This window comes from Aphis gossypii, chromosome 1 (genome assembly GCF_020184175.1).
Source record: "Aphis gossypii isolate Hap1 chromosome 1, ASM2018417v2, whole genome shotgun sequence".
In the NCBI taxonomy this organism is placed as follows: Eukaryota; Metazoa; Arthropoda; class Insecta; order Hemiptera; family Aphididae; genus Aphis; species Aphis gossypii.
The window spans coordinates 35,999,041-36,018,130 of record NC_065530.1 but is presented as its reverse complement, the minus strand read 5'-3'; the positions used below and the strand labels follow the sequence as shown (position 1 = coordinate 36,018,130).

Genomic DNA, 19,090 nt, shown 5'->3' with positions numbered 1-19,090 from the left:
AAATATATAATTACTACATTTTTTAAATTACCAAAATGGGCAAAATCACTATATTTTTCAAATTCGTTATCATTAACCTTATTCATTAGTAGTTAGTACACAAAACCAAATAACTTAAAATTTACTGGTTTAAAAAAAAATGTCAAGAATTTTGAAATATCGTTTTTAAGTATAAATTCTAAAAATTAGATTTTGAATAATTGAGGTTTTGGAAGAAAAATAAAGGGGTAATCATGCTTGGTGAATCACTCTGTATAATATTAAATCGCGTTTTGGTAAATGTTTTTGCATTATAAATCAATCAGTATAATGTAAGATAATAAAAATATGACGTTGGAATTTCAAAGCTTAAACCGTTTGAGAAATGAACCGGAAAATTAAATAAATTCAATTTATAGTTAGATTTTATCCTTTTGATAAAAATATGTTTTCAAATATGTCAGTTTGAATAAACGGAACACATCGATTGTCTTTATTCCATAACAAATTTTTCCAACGATAATAATACAGACATTTAATTAAACTATTGAACCTTTTAATAATTTCTCAGAAAATGATAAATCTAAAATCTATAAAATATTTATTCACATAAATCTGAAGTGCATACTAATATAAAAGCAGTGGAATTGGATTGGAAAAACGATTGTTATAATGTATAACATAAAGCGTTACGTTGAATTGATTGTCATAGAAAAATGTGTACGGAAGGCAATATATAAATTATAATTTATAATAATAAATATTTGAAAAGAGCATTCAATGATGTTTGATAATTTTCATTTTAGACATCTTATTGACATGTTTAAAGTTGGGAACTTGTTTAAAGTTGATCGTAATAAAATATCTTCAATATATGTGTATTTTCAAAAAAAAAGCACAACGATATATCATTAAAAGTTTGATTACCTTTCAGCGGTACAACGTAGATAATCTGAAATCTAAACGTCATTCATTCTTCCGATTCTGTAAAATAATTGTATAATACTGAACAGAAATTTCTGTCGAATCATCCACGTAGAAAAGTTTTCCTATGCAAAAGTACTAAACTTTTCGTCATAACGATTTTATCGGTTTTTAAAAACTTGATATTATTTTGTACTACCTATTAAATTCAAATGTGATATTTTTTTTTTTCAAAATAGATTTATCGTGCAACACACTTGCATAACTCAAACAGAAACTTAAGGTTTTGATAATGCACAAAGAATAATGTTGAAATAAAAGTACTGCGCAATATTGTATCGGTTTTGGACATGATATTTTTATATATTATGTGTCATACAATACTTATGTGAAACGTACTAAAGTATTAATATACTTGTCATTTTTTCCGAATAACTATAGTGATAGTTTAATGTTTATATTATTTCACATTGTTCAAAAGTTATTTCCTCATAAATTTATCATTGCATATAAAGCGCTCATAAAATTCATTTGTGCAAGAGCAAAAGTTTTATGTATATCTATAAAAACACAAATTTCCTCCATTTTCAATATTATTTTTCTGTTTATCTAAAAAAGAGTACAGCCGTTATGTTTTTATGATATTCAAAGTACATTAATAAAATAAAAAAGATACTTATATGTTTGTCGCGGATTCTATAGTAATTTTTGTTGTGAGACAAAAGTCACTTTAAATGTAAAATAACACGGTCTTTGATAGTTCATTATTATTAAGATATTATGTATTATAGGTTGTTTAATTACGGAGAAAAAACATAAACAAAATTCAAAAAAGTTTTAAAAAACTAAATTCTCAGTTGGATTATTTTTATTCATTTTTTAATATGCCCGTTCTATATTTGGAAATCTGTACCAGGCGTTGGTTATTTGATTTGTACATACATACGTTCGTTATTATATTATTTATGTGTCCTGCAGCCACGATACATATAATATTATATATATATATATATATATATATTAGTGTATCCGATTTTAATTAAATGTTTATAGCCTAAAAGGTCGTACAGACCAAAGGGACGTTTTAATTATGCCCATCCTTTTCACCTTTCCCGCTGTATCCACAGCCATGAATATACGTACATATTAGCAGGTTTGTGTACACGTATATATGTATATTGTATACTATATATATATATGTATATAATATTATGTTGCCCCTTTTCTCTTTGTCTATCATTTGATGTGTATTAAAATTGTGGCCCTGATCAATATATATATATATATAACATGTATGCTGTGCAGTCGTTAATATTGTATTATTATGGTTTATGAACGGTGAGAGCAAAGGGATTTATTTCAACCGCGTTTGCTAACACACAGTGCTAACATTGCTTACTTCGTAACGTACGTACTATACGAAAGGGGGCGCAAAGGAAACCTCATTCGTTCTCACGGCACTCCGTTACAGCCGCTTGTCAATATTGTTATTAATTTCCAAGTTCCTAGTGCAGCAGCAAACGGCTGATCTTACAATAAATTATGGTAGGTAATTCGTAACATGACGTGTTGTTGTCCGACGATTTTAAATAGTATTTCATTGGCCCGTTTATTTATTTATTTTTCATACTTTGACACGCTCAGTTTGCTCGACGATATCTCTCTCCTCCGGCTCCGAAATTTCCTTTAACATCGTCATAATACTCGCCTAAAATAAGGCCGGTAAATCGTATCCCCAAGAGTATAAGTTCAACGTTTAGCACAAACTTTCTTAAAGAGATAACGGTGATGGTGCGTCTCATAAATTTAATATGAAATAGCCTCGGTAGTCTTGCAAAGTAGTTAAGTTATATATTATATATATATGATAATATAGGTATTATTAATAGGTGGAAGCGTAAACGCGTAAAGTCAAAAAGGGTCATCACGACGGTAAAACATTTTTAGCAATGAAATAGTTACATCTTCTAGAGTAAAAGACTCAATTTATTTCGTTGTATAATGTATCAACATAATAATATAATTGATGTTCGGGTACATCTGGTTGATAATACAAATTTTGGGTTTTAATTGTTCTCAAACTCAGTAAGTCCCATTTAATATTGGCCCAATTTAAAGTTTTGCAAGACGCTAAATACTTGTTTTCGTGTCGTACCATCAAAGACAACCGATTCGATTTAAGGAACGACAAAGTTTCTTATAACTGAAACTTTTACTTTAATTGAAAAACTACGGATGGGCGCTTATCCATAATTGTTCGCTCAAAACTAATTCCCTTGATCCTATCATAGGGCTTACACGTGTATATAAGTCGTCTTTACAGTAATCCATCAATATTCATAAACTATGTTGGCTGAAAAGCGGAGAGCTTAACGGTTTTTTGACCCTTCAATATTAGATAATGGCAATATCCCGTTATCTATATTTAATTGTATTTCACTATCTAGAAACTCAATCAATGGAGACCTTTTGCTGATTCTGTTTTTTTTTTTGTCAAAAAAGATTTGTCCTTATCAGACCCAAAAAATAAAATATATTATTCAATTACAGTATATTAGTCTTTAAAGATTATTTATTAGAGTTTATTCTTTAATGGACAACGATGAGCAATACACGATTTGTACGGATTGACGATTTTTGAGGATATTTCAGTTTGTATATTAATGTATATCATATTTGTATAAATTGAACACACTGCAGATGTAATCTTATAAGTGTACAAACATTATAAATAATACGTAATGATTACGTCGTATATAGTACGGATATTTGTAGATAGTTTTCAAGTTTTATCAAGAATATTGAAGCCTAATATTGGTGGCTCACACACGTACTAACCGTAACAAAAAACATACAAACAGTTTCATTAAATTACCCGTCATACGATGTGGTGTATAATAATATATTATATATAGAAGTTTTTATACGTGCTCAGTAACGACGAAATAAAAACAAACGCAGAACGTCAACGCCGTTGTTTTTATGTATTTTTAACGGTTCCGTGTATAACATAATATACCGTGGAAGGTGGGAGGAAAGCTTCATCGAATTATATCAGAGGTTTGTACATAAAAAGCGGTGTAGAAAAGAGGGAAATCCGTCTGAACCCAATTCGAAGGGGATCTGACTAAGCTTAATATTGTTTGTTCCCTGGGCGCACAAACAGAGAGAGAGAGAGAGATAATACAATAATAACGTGTATACCTTCACAATTTATATAAATATATTTCTATGGGAGAGAGAGAGAGAGAGAGAGAGAGATGGACAAAGCTAGACAGAGTGAGAGATTGAGCAGTACGTGGTAATAATGTGTAGTCGAACAACCCGGCTTAAAACCGGGAAACTCTTATGTTCTCCGAACCGTAATCGAGTCGCTGGACCTCCTGCAACATTTTAACCCCCTCGACGAGTTTATAATACATCAGTGTGCGTGTATGTGTATTATACGCACTCAAGTGCTATACGGTAGGGTTATTCATTGGCGTTCATAGGTACATTATGTATGTATATTCGTAGTCGCCATCGTCGTGCCGTTTTGCAAACGCGCTACAGTATTAGATATTATTATGTATAATAACGTTCGCTGCTGCTACTTAGTGATCGCCGACAATATTATATTATTATTATTGTTGTTATATTTACGTAGGTATTATAACACTCCAATGAAAATACGATCGTCGTCGTATAGGGGGTGTTGCGAACGTAGTTATAATGGGTGGTACGAGTGGTGAAGGTCTAAGGGGTAAGCGACCCCGTAAACAATCTGACGGGGGTTAAGTCCGTATTATGCTGTTCTGCAACCAAGTGCAGGGTACGGCCCCGCGCTCGTAGTATAAAGAAAATACTGCTATCTGAGTTAGGTTCCACTCGCCGTGCGTATTTAAGGGAAAATTCAATGGAACGAGGAAATTCATGCGTGGTTTCCCTCTGCGAGACACTTTTTCCTGGTCACGGGAAGTGTTTGGCGAGGATCTGAGTATTGTCTGCACGGTAGTGACGCAGGTGCAGGGGGTGGCTTTGGCGGCGGACGGACGGACGGACGGGCTGTAACGAAAAGCCGAAGTAGTTTTTTTTTTCTATCTTCTTGTTACTCCGTTAATCTCTAGATGGGCCATATAGACGACACGCAATCGCAGTATAAAATATTATGTTTGTATAGTTTTCACGACCAGAAGTAATTTAAAAAACTCATTTACAAACGACGGCTAACGGAAAGTAGGTTTTTTTTTTCCAGCTGCATATTTTGTACGGTGAATTAACTGACTTAATTTAGTTTTTGGTTTTTTTTTTTCGCGTTAGGAAATTTTTAATCACCGCAATCAAATCTAATGGGAATTTCAACGTTTTGGAAAAAATATATTTCGTTATACGTGTAATACGTTTATACAAAATATTAAATATTCATGATCTCCGCACGCATAATACGATCGAAATAATCTTTGAAAAATTACGTAAAAGCGGACATCAACACGCTGACAGATTTATATGAAATAATATTAGATTATTATGTTGTAATTCATAACGATTACTTCCGGACGAGGATACCTGCGATCTACTTTATAATAATTAATAACTCTATAATATATAACACCGATTCACTAGATTAAACGTGACACCTCGCACTATTTCATCGTATTATATGGTCAACTGATGGAAAACGTACCTTAGATATTATAGTAATTAAATTAGGTACCACGTGAGTTTTATTAATGATAAAACGTATGAAGAATAGTTTTTATTTATTTTGATTTTTGTGTTTTGTACTCCCTTGGCATCATAGCTAGTCCATAGAATTTGAACACATTTTTCATAAAAGATTGTTATTTTTATTATGTGCAAAAATCAACATAGGTAATTAAGGTGTAATAAATGTAGTGGCATGAGTGTTATATTATAATATAATGTATGCTATTTATGTATAATTTAAATTTTATTTTTGATATTGTTTTTAGATTTTATGCAATGCGAAATCAAAAAAAAAAACATCTTCATGATAATATATTTTAATATTATTAATTATTTTATATAATTATAACATATTGTGTATATTATAATGTATTATCTAACACTATACTTATATAGTAGGATTTAACATTATTGTGTTTGAAACCTAATAAATCCTAATTTTGGATCATATATACCAGGATTAGTGTTTATAATTAAAACAAAAAAATAAAATAAAAAAATCTATATAATATTTTAATAGTTATCAATCATTAAATTTTAATAATTCTAATTATATTATAACTTTCAGATCGGCGGTGCTTGAAATTAAGTCATTTTCGTGCAACTGCAGGTCCCGCGGGAGAAATTTATAATATTGTTATTATATTACCGGTGAAGGCGTTAAATTTCCATTATTAACATAAGAAACCGATTATTTACTCAAACGTGTGTACCGAACGACAAAATCGCCATGGTTTATTATGAATTATGATTAATATTATTATTACCTAGCTAATTATTTTGATTATAATTATTATTATTGCATATTAATTTTGATTATATTTTAATAAAAAATCAATATGTACCTATTATACGTTTATTGTGTATACTAAATTGAACTACCTATCATACAATTATAAGGCTCAATATGAGTATCGTCAAATAACTTTTTTTTTTTGGTGTTTAGAACGTATTTGTTTAGTCTAAAATGACATCGAGAGGATTTAATAATATATACAAAAATGCTATACACGAATATAAAAGCGAGAAATGGGTTTTTTTCACCGATATCATATTATATACATATTATAATATGATGGATACAAGTATACAACAATATTGTAGGTACACATTAAAGGAAAACAACTATTTGTTGAAATTTATTTTACTGCGATCGTGTTGACGTTTTGCCATAAAGTGTGACGGTTCGTAGAAACATATTTATACAAACAAAACCTTTCCGGTAAAAATGATGGATGTTCCGTGTACATATTATATGGGATTCGCAAAATCGTTCCATTACATATCCAAACTATAGCTGTACTTGAGTACGTGACCCATTCCAAAACAAGCCGTTTTATATGATTTTAGTTATATGTAGCTAAAGTTGGTCAATGTTTCGAACTACCTAGTTAATTTTTGGATAAATCTACCTACTGGCCGTCATGACTGCTATATTTTTCATATAAAAAAAAATATAAAATATGTATAGAAAAAAATTTAAAACATAGTGAAATGAAGCGAAAACAAATATTTCTATTTATAAATAATAGATGTAATTAAAATTTGGTTTATTAATAATACCTAAATATTAATCATTAACAACATAGTATTATTATGATCAACAAGTAATAGTTTTTGTATATATTTTATCTATTATTTTCTATTGTATCTGTATCGTGTTCATAATTTCACTTTTTATAAGCAACAAAAGTTTGTTTTATCTCGTATATTATATTATCTCATAATAGACATGTGGTTTCTTACAATTTAAAACAATATTGTTTATGCTTTTGAGTATTAGAGAAGACACTTTAAATTGGCGTTATATTGTGAATGCTGCAAATGAAACTATTTTATTAAGTTATAGTCAATCACTAAACTTATAAAATACCTAATTTAGTAGTTTGTAAGTTATCGATCAAGATAAACTATTGATAATTTTTAAGTTTTCAACTAGTTAGTTTACCAGCCTTTAGTTTTACGGCGGCACATTTGGCACATTTTTATTCGATGATCAAAATAACTTCAGAAGTTACGTCACGTTTGGTAAATTGCATTTCGTGATGTTTAAAGACTATTTCACCATCTTGAAATGTCTGTACAGATTTTTTTTTTTTTTTAATCTTATTGTGTACAGAAACATAATAACAATGCTATGACGCAACTCAAATAATGTCTAACTTTGTTGCTTTGATATTCCATACGCTTTACACATAATAAAAACAAATATACTCATGGAGCGTATCATCATTTTTGTCTATGCAAACCCTACGCTATTAACTATTTTTCTATTTTATATTACAAAAATATAATATTATAATATTTGTTAAATAACCTACAAAAATAATTTAAAAATGTTGTATCTCTTATTATTTTTTGAGACTTGTGAATAATATTATCAATTATAAACATACGATATTATATTAATTGTATACAAGTTTTGGGAGGAAGGAGCTAAAAAATACCATGAAGCTGGTCAAGTGTATACATCATGACTATCAGCATCGTGAAACAAGTGTGGTCTGTAGATACATGTATTATAAAATACGTATTATCTCAAATCGTTCAACCGTTTTGTTTCCTATAGTAAGTTGTTTGAAATTCCCATTCTCTGAGCATGTTTAATATAAAATTGTATATATTTTATTATTATTTTATACACACCACTGCGATGGTGTAAATTGTTTTATAGAACAATACACTGTATTACAACTTTGTTGAAAATTATGGTGACTGCTTAATATTATATTCAGGTTAATTAGTGAATATCCCATAGAACAATGGTAGTTCGTCGTTTTTGTGCTGTGCGGTTCATAAATTTCAGTATATAGAAGCCATTGGTTTACAATGGCTCAGACTGGGCTTTCACCCCCCCCCCTCTAGCACAAACCCCAACATTTTGCCGATGGTGGTCAATAGAGCCACAGAAGTCTGTAATTAAAACCGATTACTTTTGCACGCATCCTCGTTCGAGGTTTTTCGGTATCGTCGACCGCAAACAAAAGTCTAAATTATACTTACACCGCCTTACAACAGTTGTGGTGATCATATTAACCACGCGGAAAAATATCATTCTCACCCGTCGCCAGACCAGAAACGATTGAATTAGAAGTTTGTATATGGCGAAACAATGTAATTCCGAGTTGTTATAATATTGCACTATGATTGAGTGGTGAATCGGGTTTTCAAACGAATCCATTAAACTTGGAATGAAACGAATCAGCGCGGTGGATATCAACAATATTTCAGTTCTCGGATTGCCACGTAGGTATGATTCAACAGAGTTAACAAATGCACAAGTCTTGTGATCGTTTCATTAATAACAACTCTTACAAACCGATTTTTTTTTTTATTATTCTATGACACTAAAATAACGTTTAAAGCAGTGTCACGATCATTCAAAACGATAGGTACTGTTGGAACATATTATCATCGTGACTCGACTTTTTTTTTAATATAATTAATATATTATTATTCATACTATAAGTAGGTATATCCTATCATATAGATTTTTAAAAAAACAAAAATCTATCATAATACAGTTGGTCAAATGTCAATGAAGATTACTGCACGTGTGCTCTCTAGTAATATTTGTTATTATTAATTATAGTACGACAATTTATTGTAAATATTGTTGACAAATTAAAATGACTATATTATGATGATACAACTATTCAAGTTCATGTACACATTAAATAAATAAAAAAATCATTTGCTTTATATTCTCAAAGATAATATTACTTCTTGAATATAGCTGGTATAATCAGCTACTTCTGGTAGCTTTTCTAATTTTTTTTTCAACTATTCACACTTATTTAAACTTTTTGTTACAAGACGATCTGAATAGAATTTCACAGAAATTCGTATTAAAATGGTCTAAGTTCTATTATATCTTTATATTTTACTTTACCCTTTGATTATTATGTGTTTAAACTTTATATGTATATTAACTGTGTAAATGTAATATTTTAATTGTTGAACTATCACAGTTGAAACTAAAGATTAAAAAAAATATATGCATATGTATAATATGTATATGTATATACGATTTATAGAATACAAAAAAAAAAAAGATTAAGCAATGCACTCTACGACCCTTGAATTAAGTCCCTACAAATTAATTTAAAGGTCGAGTTTCTCTCAACCCGTTGTAAAATATCTAATATATCTTCTTTATATAAATTAGTTAATGGATACATATATTGTCCTCCTATTTTTCATTTTATTTCATTCTGTGTACTTCAATACAAAACTCACTCATGTCCTACATTTTATGTAAGAACCCACCGCACTAATTATGGACATAACAGTCCACTTACCACTTGATAGACTCCCATCACTAGAAAATCTATTCAACTTTAATTTCTTCTTTTATTCTCTACCAGACTTTAGACGATCCGATTCAAATCCATAGCATACCGGTATGATATGTAATTTACCCATTATGTTAATTTCCTGTCTCTTGTGTTTAAATTCTTATATTAAGTTTGAATTCATTTTTAAAAAAAGAGAGAGAACTTCTAAATACAAATCTATAGTTTTGATTGGTACCTACTTCAATTTTCTATCTGTAATAATAGGTATATTCTTCTTGAAAACCTTATGTTTATATAATATAGCTACGTGACTACTGACTGTAAAATATACGATATTATAATGTCGTAAAATGAAATAATCGTCTATGTGCAGGTTCAGATATTATATTATTGTAGTGTTATGTGTATAAGCATAATATTATACTATGCAAAACTAAACACAGATAATAATATTCGACTGCGTATAGTAAATACTAAGACATTACATACACATATTCTCGTTCGTAATATTTTACTATAAATTACCATAAATCGTACCTACATCAGTAACAAGCGCGTCCCGCTATTTAGAATTTAAACGCCGGCACAAAAACTCCAAGTGGTTTTAATCGCAGAATGCTGTACTCGTCGTTGCACCCGGAAATATTACGAGTGACGGCGTGGCGGCGCTTTCTGTGGCGAGATAGTGAATTTAATCCTATTTAATAATAATTTACCGGAATGATCCATTAGAAAATTATATTATTGTTGTTATTATCATAGCAAAATACGATACACGCGAATATACTTTATTAGAATATACATCCTCTGAGTGCTTTGTTATTGTGTGTGGGCGCGCGCTCGTTCAAAGGATTATGTATTATTATAAATATAATATATGTGTCATATTCAGAACAACGAGACAGACAGACAGGCGCGCGCACACAGTGTAATTACAGTTCGTCAATTCAACAAAGTACGCCGTTTGTTCCCCAGCGAGGGCTTAAGGGTGGCTGTTCAACACGAACGAAGCGTATACACACACAAGAAGAAATGTCATTCCCCGGCCCGAGTATAATACCCAATACTGGCTTATTATTAGGAACCAAATCAAACAACTTAATCGCGCGCTAGTAAACACCGAGTTGATTATTACTATTGCTGTGTGGCGTGATTAGTGTATAGCCGAGATATTTCTGATTTAATAATAATGGTAAAATAAAAAAACACGTCGAACGCTACCGTTGTTGTTGATAGAATTATAGGTATGATTTATATAAGAACCAACAATTGTAAGCACGAATAAGACGGATTTAAAAAAAGAATATATATAATATATATTATATATATTTATTGTGATTGTTTACTTTACACCTATTTTATAGTATTTATTTATTTATTGATTTATAATTTATTTGATTTTATAACATCAACCAGTTCAAATTATTATGACTGTTTTTAAACAGAACCTGATGTTCATATTATTATACAAATAACAACGAAAGTCCGATATGAGTTACATCGCTGTGCAATTTACAAACTAAATGAAAAGTAGACAATGATAATAGTAATAAATAATAATAATAATTGAAATATTTTAAAAAAAAAAAGAGAGAGGAAGAATTTTTAAAGCGTTCTGGAGCGTTTATTAATATTCTCGAAAAATGCTCTGTATTCCATTAATTTTGAAGCAGTGTTTTCGTATAAGTAATTTTAGTTTTAAGTGTGTTCATAAGAAATTCACCAAAATACCAATAAACAAAAAGATTCTTGAGGATTTGTTTCAAATCCCTTAACTGTATACTGAGTCTGTAAAAACACAATGTTTTGTTTTTTTATTTTTATGGCATAAAAAACTACGATCTCTCTCTCAAAAAGTAATAATAATAATAATCTTACAGAGTAATGGAAAAATAATGTAAACCTTTCCTTGCCAATCAGTTATTATCGCTGTTTATTTTTTTCCCCCCCGAGAACGCAACTTCTAGTTTTTTATAATATTACCTGTACTTGTATTTAGTGAGAGCACTGTATCGTTTTCCCGTAATGGAATTGGCGGCGACTAATAAAAAAGGTACTTCGTGGTTTATATGCTTCCCTGGGGACCAGAAATAATTCACAGACCACACCATCTCCGAATTAACCGTTTCGTTGACGTATATAAAAAAAAGAAAAATACCAAGAGATGTATTACGGTAATATATAACTTTTTCCTTAATGAAAACAAATATTATTCTCGTGGCACGTGTGAGGATCGTTATACGTTTAAGGTTTTGCAATGACCATTAAATTAGATTCTAAGAACGTTGGTTATATGCGTTTAGGTTCGTTTCACAACGTTTCGTCCAAAAACTTTTATCCTAAAACTCCTTCGGTCCCAATTTAGTTTAAGTAAAATTTACATTGTGTCTGTAGTTCATGGTAATGTCTAATTTATGACAACTTTCATCCAATATACGTATTATTTGACCGAAAATATTCTGTGTTAAATTAATGTAAGATAATAAAGTAATATTAAGTGAATAATAATTAATATATTGTATTAATTACAAATTCGATTTTACAATCACTGATTTTCCCTTCTAATGCCAATGCGATTAAGCACAAAACTTATATTTATTCTTTTTTAAGATAAAATCAATAGGTACGTTTATATTCATTCCCAAAATTTAACAACAATATAATATTACACGAAACACGTTTCTAACTTTATACTCGCCTAAAATATTTTATTACCTATATTTATATGTTTTTATACATGTTTAATATTTCTTAGGTAGTTTGTATTATTGAAGTATTTGTCAGATAATTCAGAAGATACAAGAATCTTAAAAAAACAATGTATTGATTACAATATGTTGTAATATTAAAGCCCAAATTACTTATTTTTTTTTCATTGAACTGTATTTAATTTTTACATATATTTTTACAAATAATAAAATTAAAATTTATTGATGTATTTTCTTGTTTACTGAATTCAATTAACTAGTATAGTAATAACTAATAATAAATTATGAGCTCTTTTTAACAGATAACTTAACAATACAGATTTTTTCAATCTTTTAACCTAACAAAAGTGAGTTTGCTCCTCTGTATTAAATAAAAACATTTAATCAAGTACATTATTCTTTTATGAAACTTAATAAAATATTTACTCGGTCTTGATAACTTCTATATTGAATATTAGATTTACGTCCAAGTAAGAATAACTATGATACCAGTGTACATGCTTAACGTAAGAAACAGAAACTACGATTATATATTATGAAAGTATAGTATGTAGAATTATATGGTATATATTTTATTATTACTTTACACTTCTTCATATTGGAAGTATACCTACTCGTCGAATTGAAAATGTACATTAATGTTTATAAGTTGTACACATATTTATATTTATAAAGTATATTGAATGTAATTAATAATGAAAAGCTGGCATTTTTATTATTTTATTTAAAAAAAAAACATTTATGATTTTTCTAGTTTTATCGGTTTGACTTTAACTCATGGTTTTACAATATACATAATATGCCTTATGATCGATATTACCTACATCACATTGCTGTATACGACATATTATACTGAATACGTATATCGTCGCAGCAAACATTTTAGGGTAAGTTGTATTTTAATCAAACTATCATTGTGCGTAAAATATATTAATTGCTTTAACTCGGTGACCGCAAGACTTCGAGAATATAAATAATATTTTAAGTAAAGAGAAGAAAACATTAAGAACTTTTATTTTTCTTTAGCTTATTCGCTCTAAAAGTAAGGTGTCAAATTAATGTATAACACTGATGTACCATCAACATTTTAAACACAGAACAAAGAAAGTAATTTCTATCTTCCATTTTCAAGATATTCATTGCTATTCCAATGTAGGTATATAAATGAACACTAAATACTACCGATATTTCAGTAATTATGTAATTGTATAAGACCGATATAGGTAGGTTATAATTAAATGTTATATCTTCATACTCAACTCGACTATCGTACTTCCACCTAGAGATTCCTTGTGAACGTAGCATTGGTATTATATATGGTCACTATGAATATCATAATAACGTCCATAATTTATAAATAACTAACATTGTTATTATTATTATTTTTTTTTTTTATTGATATGTTTAATGTAAATAAATTTAAAAATTAAAAGCTGAAATTTAACTCGGATAAAATATAATATGTACATGTGTGGGTGATTATCTAGAAAATGAAATGAAAAAAAAATGTACATTTTGGGCAAATAATAATACGTGGAAAACTGCCGCGTGTGTCAAAACCAAAAAAAAAAAAAAAAACAAAAATAAATGACATTCGGCGTGGGACAATTGTTTCAGTTGACAAAATAAAAATAATAATAATATATTCTGTTATTTACAATGATTTAAAAGTTAAATAAAAATCGCTTATTCGTATAATTTAATAATAATAGGTATATGTACATGGTTTTTAGTATCGAACACAATGTAGTACTTACATTTTGGACTATGTCTGCACTGTCGCGACTGACGTCGACCTAAATATTCTGTTTCGTTGCTCTCTGTATAATACTATTATTATAGTTTCAATATCTAAAACATAAAAATAAAGAATTTGTTAGTTACAACACGAATATAATAACACTATAATACACATTAACTGGAGTATTGTTATGTTATTAATAACGATACTACGATACTATTATATTATATCATTTAGTCGTTTTCGAATGATCGAACATACTAATTGTACAATTATTTTCAATAAAACCACTGATTCACAAACATCTTACAGGATCTAAGCTTATAATAACTGTTCCATATTATGTCCAATATTTCATACAATATAATATTATTTGTCATACAATATTATGTAAAACGTCGTATCTATTGATGATTAATATTATTGTCTGTACACGAGTCGAAAATTATGTGTGATATATCATAATAATAATGTTTGGCGCGTATGCTATTATGTTTAGCGGTACAAATTTTGAACTGCAAGAACTTACGAGTTAAATTATTCAAAATTACTTTTTTTTTATCATGACTGAAAATTGTAGCAGACGTTCCGCGATGATTATTACTGATGTCATTACAATAATATGTCGGGAAAAAAATGCACGTGTAATACACGCCGCTTGTACAAGAGATTTCCCTGGGGCGTTTACCGAAGCTTCATATAGAGGTAACAGCGTATAATGCACGGAAAATAGCTTAATTTTATTGTATAGAAGGTGATACATTTAAATATCTCTTCTCGTTATTTCGTAAAGTTTTAATACACTATGCGTTATTATTTTGCATATAATTGTATTTCATTGTAAAACAATGTTATTGAATACGAATTACATTTTTTTGACGTTATCATTTTTTAAGCTTTATTATTATTATTATATTTTTAATAACATTCAAAAACATTTTAAAGATCACAATCCAGAGCGGAATGTTTTTTGGAGTATTTCGATGTATAAAAATCAAATTTTACACGAGGTAATTATTAGTCTTAAGTTTGTAAGAAGTCAAGTTTTTAACTCAAAATTTTTATGAGCGGAATGGTAGAAAAAATGTTGTGGGTTACTCTTGTTGTTCCACTCGATTTCATTTCCTGAAATTTTGATTTACAAATTTAAAAAAATATAATTTTACTTTTCAAACATCATGTCGTTTTGCATAAAACAATATAGAGGTAATTTTAACGCTTTTCGAAATAACGAATGTGGACACTAAAATGGATCACCTTGTATAAGCATATAATATACACACCCGTCTGTATACACGCCCCCGTGCACTTTATAGTTTATAATAATATAATTTAACGTTTACGTGTCAAAACCAATGCCCCCGCGGGCATCGCGTGCAAGCATTAAATGATACTTGGCGTTGTCGTTTTCGAAAAGCATTTCGGATATTATTTAACTATATGTATATAAGTGAAAGTTTGGTCGCGTAAGCGCATATAATATATAAGTATATAAACCATATCGAGCTGCAGTATATCGTCACGAGCAAAGAGCTGGTTCGGATAATATTATATAGTATTACATACCTATCGGCTATCATTATTATAGCATTATTATAACAGTTATAGTAACTTCGTTAATTTTTATTTCGATCAGAAACGATAGGATATTTTATATTTTTTTTAAGGAACCCTACACACAATTCAACATACTTTGTACACGAATTTCGGGTACTGCTATTTCGTTTCGAGTAGTGTTCTCTGCGGCGAAAAACCGACTGACAATAATCTCGTTCTTCGTTTTCTTTATTACTTTGTTGCTGCTGTTGTTGTTGTTGTTGTTGTTGTAGTTGTTGTTGTTGTCGATTTATTTTCTAATTACGTTCGACGGAATCCGTGATGTGTTTCCAGAGAATACGTCATTCGTTAAATTAAATAAAAGGATCGACAACACACGGGGGAAAAAGAGAGAATAAAACATACAAATTCGTTGAAAGGTAAATCGGATGGGATAAATGCGATGACTTAACTTAACGGGTTGACGTTTCGACCCAACGGTTAAGACTCTGCCCCCGGTCGACACTATATACATGTACGTCCGTCGAAATAAATGGTCGTCACCAATGCGGATCAGCCGCAATGTTGATATATATATATATATATATGGTATTATTTCTTTATATTGCACGCACCGCATACGTTGAATATGTAGTTGTAATATCGTATTATTCTTTAGCCGGACGACGATCGACGCAGTTTCTTTCTCATGCGTTTTCGCTATACATTTCCATGTTATCGAGTTATATACAAACGAGATAATAATATAATTTAATGTACCAATATCGTACGCTATATCACCACCGTAAGAACGGTGTGTAAAGCTGAGTCATCGGCGGAGTCGCGTGTCCCCGAAATCAAAACGTCAAGTCGATTTTTAGTCGATTTATTTATACGCTGTCGAAGCGACGGTGATTCTGGTTCAACGGTTTTCACTCGACGAAAACACGTACACGCGTTTCAATTACTTGTCGTATTTTGCTTCCGCGTAACGCAGGTCCCGTCTGCGCCACAGAGAATTAATAAGCGCGCGCGCACTGCTCGCAGAGAAAACAGTCGATTCGGATGAAAGGGCTGGTGACGTGCCGCTATTGATATTATATTATGAATATGTTTACCGTAGTAGGTACTGCGTACTGCACAATAATACGTTATTCCGTTTTGACAATTGATATTATATTCTCTACCGCGATTTACTCGATATCTTATCACACTACAATAAATTGCAGGTATGGAAAAAAAAGAGTCAATTTATTATATAAAAGATTCTTCTGTACACCGCACTTTACAGACATTATAGGAAAATCTCGAGATAAAATACCGATAATTTACTTCTCGGTTTGAAACATACAGAGTTATTTTCTGCCATCGATATAACGCTCAGTTATTTTAATTATTTTTTTTTCAAACGATCACATTCGTAAAAAACTATAAAAATAAAGTTCCCAGTTTTTCCAAAAAAAGGAAGAAATAATAAACTCGAATATACACATTTCCCCGTGGTATTTATATGTGGTGATGGGATGATTTTCCCGGTTCACTATTCTAGCTGCCAACATTATTTTTAGTTTAACCATACCTATATATGTCCTTTTGATCATAAAACATCTCCAAATAACTACCTTTCCTTTAAAAAAAATAATAAAATACTATAAAATAAACTAAAATATCGCCTGTCTGATAAAAAAAAAAAAAAAAAATGCTATACTTAATGAATATTATGGTTTGCACTTTATTCTCTTTATTCTTATAGACATAACGAATAAAAGGAGTTTAATATTATTTTTGTTTGTTCAAAATAACAATAAATAAGCCCATTCTGAAAGTGAATAAAGGTTGAAATGTTTATATATATATATAATTTATATATATTGTAATATGGATTAATGTTAAAAGAAGTCTTCCGACGTTTATGATACGTTAATCATGATAGCGCTTGAGTAGAAACAGCTAGTCGGAAGATACGGCGGGATAAGATGTTCCAAGCAAATATAATATTATGATATATACGCAGAAGTACCGACCAAGTTCTCAGGCTAGCGTATAAATCGGCACATTTGCATGCGCGTAAAACCGTATAGGACGTATAATACGTGACGCATAACGTACGTAATATTATAGCTGTTTATGACGTGACGAGTGATTTAACGGCCACCGACTGGGTGAATATGATACGCGTTACCCATCGAGATAGTATAACTAATTTAACATTACAATATCCATTAAACGCCTTGATTAATACACCTATCTAGGTGCCTAAATAATACACTGTCGGATCGCATTATATTATAATACGATAATGTAACGTTGTTTGTCGAAGAAGACATCTTCACACGGACAGTTCACGTGGACGCGGGGCTATAATATAATAATTTATAATCATTAAATATTATAATATCATATATATATATTATATTATACAACGCGTTTTACTTGTATGACGTTATAGATTGACTTTCCGATCGTCGCGATTACGAATATCAACGTCGTCGTGTTTAATTTCGAATAATAAATTATCGATTATTGCGCGTGCATGCGATATTATTAGCGGCCCAGCGAACGTATGTGCGCGCGTCAATCAATCATCGGATTTCTGGCGCGGGGCCCTCCGACCGGAATGACAACTTTCGGGGACTTCCGGTTGTGCGAGTGTGCGCGCCCGGCGAAACTGTACATAATTAAAACGCGGGTATATACGCCGTATATAGAGTGCGTGCTGAGGGTGGTGTGCGAGTCGAGAGGTGGTTTTCCGCTGCTGCGTACGGTGTATATTATAATCATAATATGTATATATATATATCGTTTACGGGCTAAACACGGAAATAAACCAACACATACGGTGTGCGTGTGTTTGCAGTTGTAGGTAGGCGAGCGACGATGGAGCAAAATCACGCCGGCACGGTAGGCTTTGCTGTCTATGGCCAGTGACGGCAGATATTATAATTTATAATATATTATTCATGTATGTGTTCCACGGATATCACAACCGCCGGTAGGTATAGGCTTGAATGACAGATCATAATATGTTAAGCTAGTTTCTATGTATAGGATTATTTATGACAATATCGGTGAGAACAATTCCGTTATCGTACCCGACCGTCGTCTCTCGTTAAAATACTCTATAGTAGTTTATACTTTGTTATGGACTCTGCCCTTAAAACATTTTTTTGGCTGTGGGGTACTGGGTACTGTATAACGAATGCATCGAGTTTGTTGTG

General features: G+C 30.4%; 1 protein-coding gene across 1 annotated transcript in view; it reads right to left on the bottom strand.

Moving 5' to 3' along the window:
- LOC114126862 (uncharacterized) overlaps positions 1 to 19,090 on the bottom strand; it is a 261,745-nt gene that overhangs the window by 168,003 nt on the left and 74,652 nt on the right. The window contains exon 3 of the mRNA XM_050197114.1: positions 14,353 to 14,446. The gene's annotated coding sequence lies outside the window, so the exon portion shown is untranslated. The remainder of the gene's footprint in view (positions 1 to 14,352; positions 14,447 to 19,090) is intronic.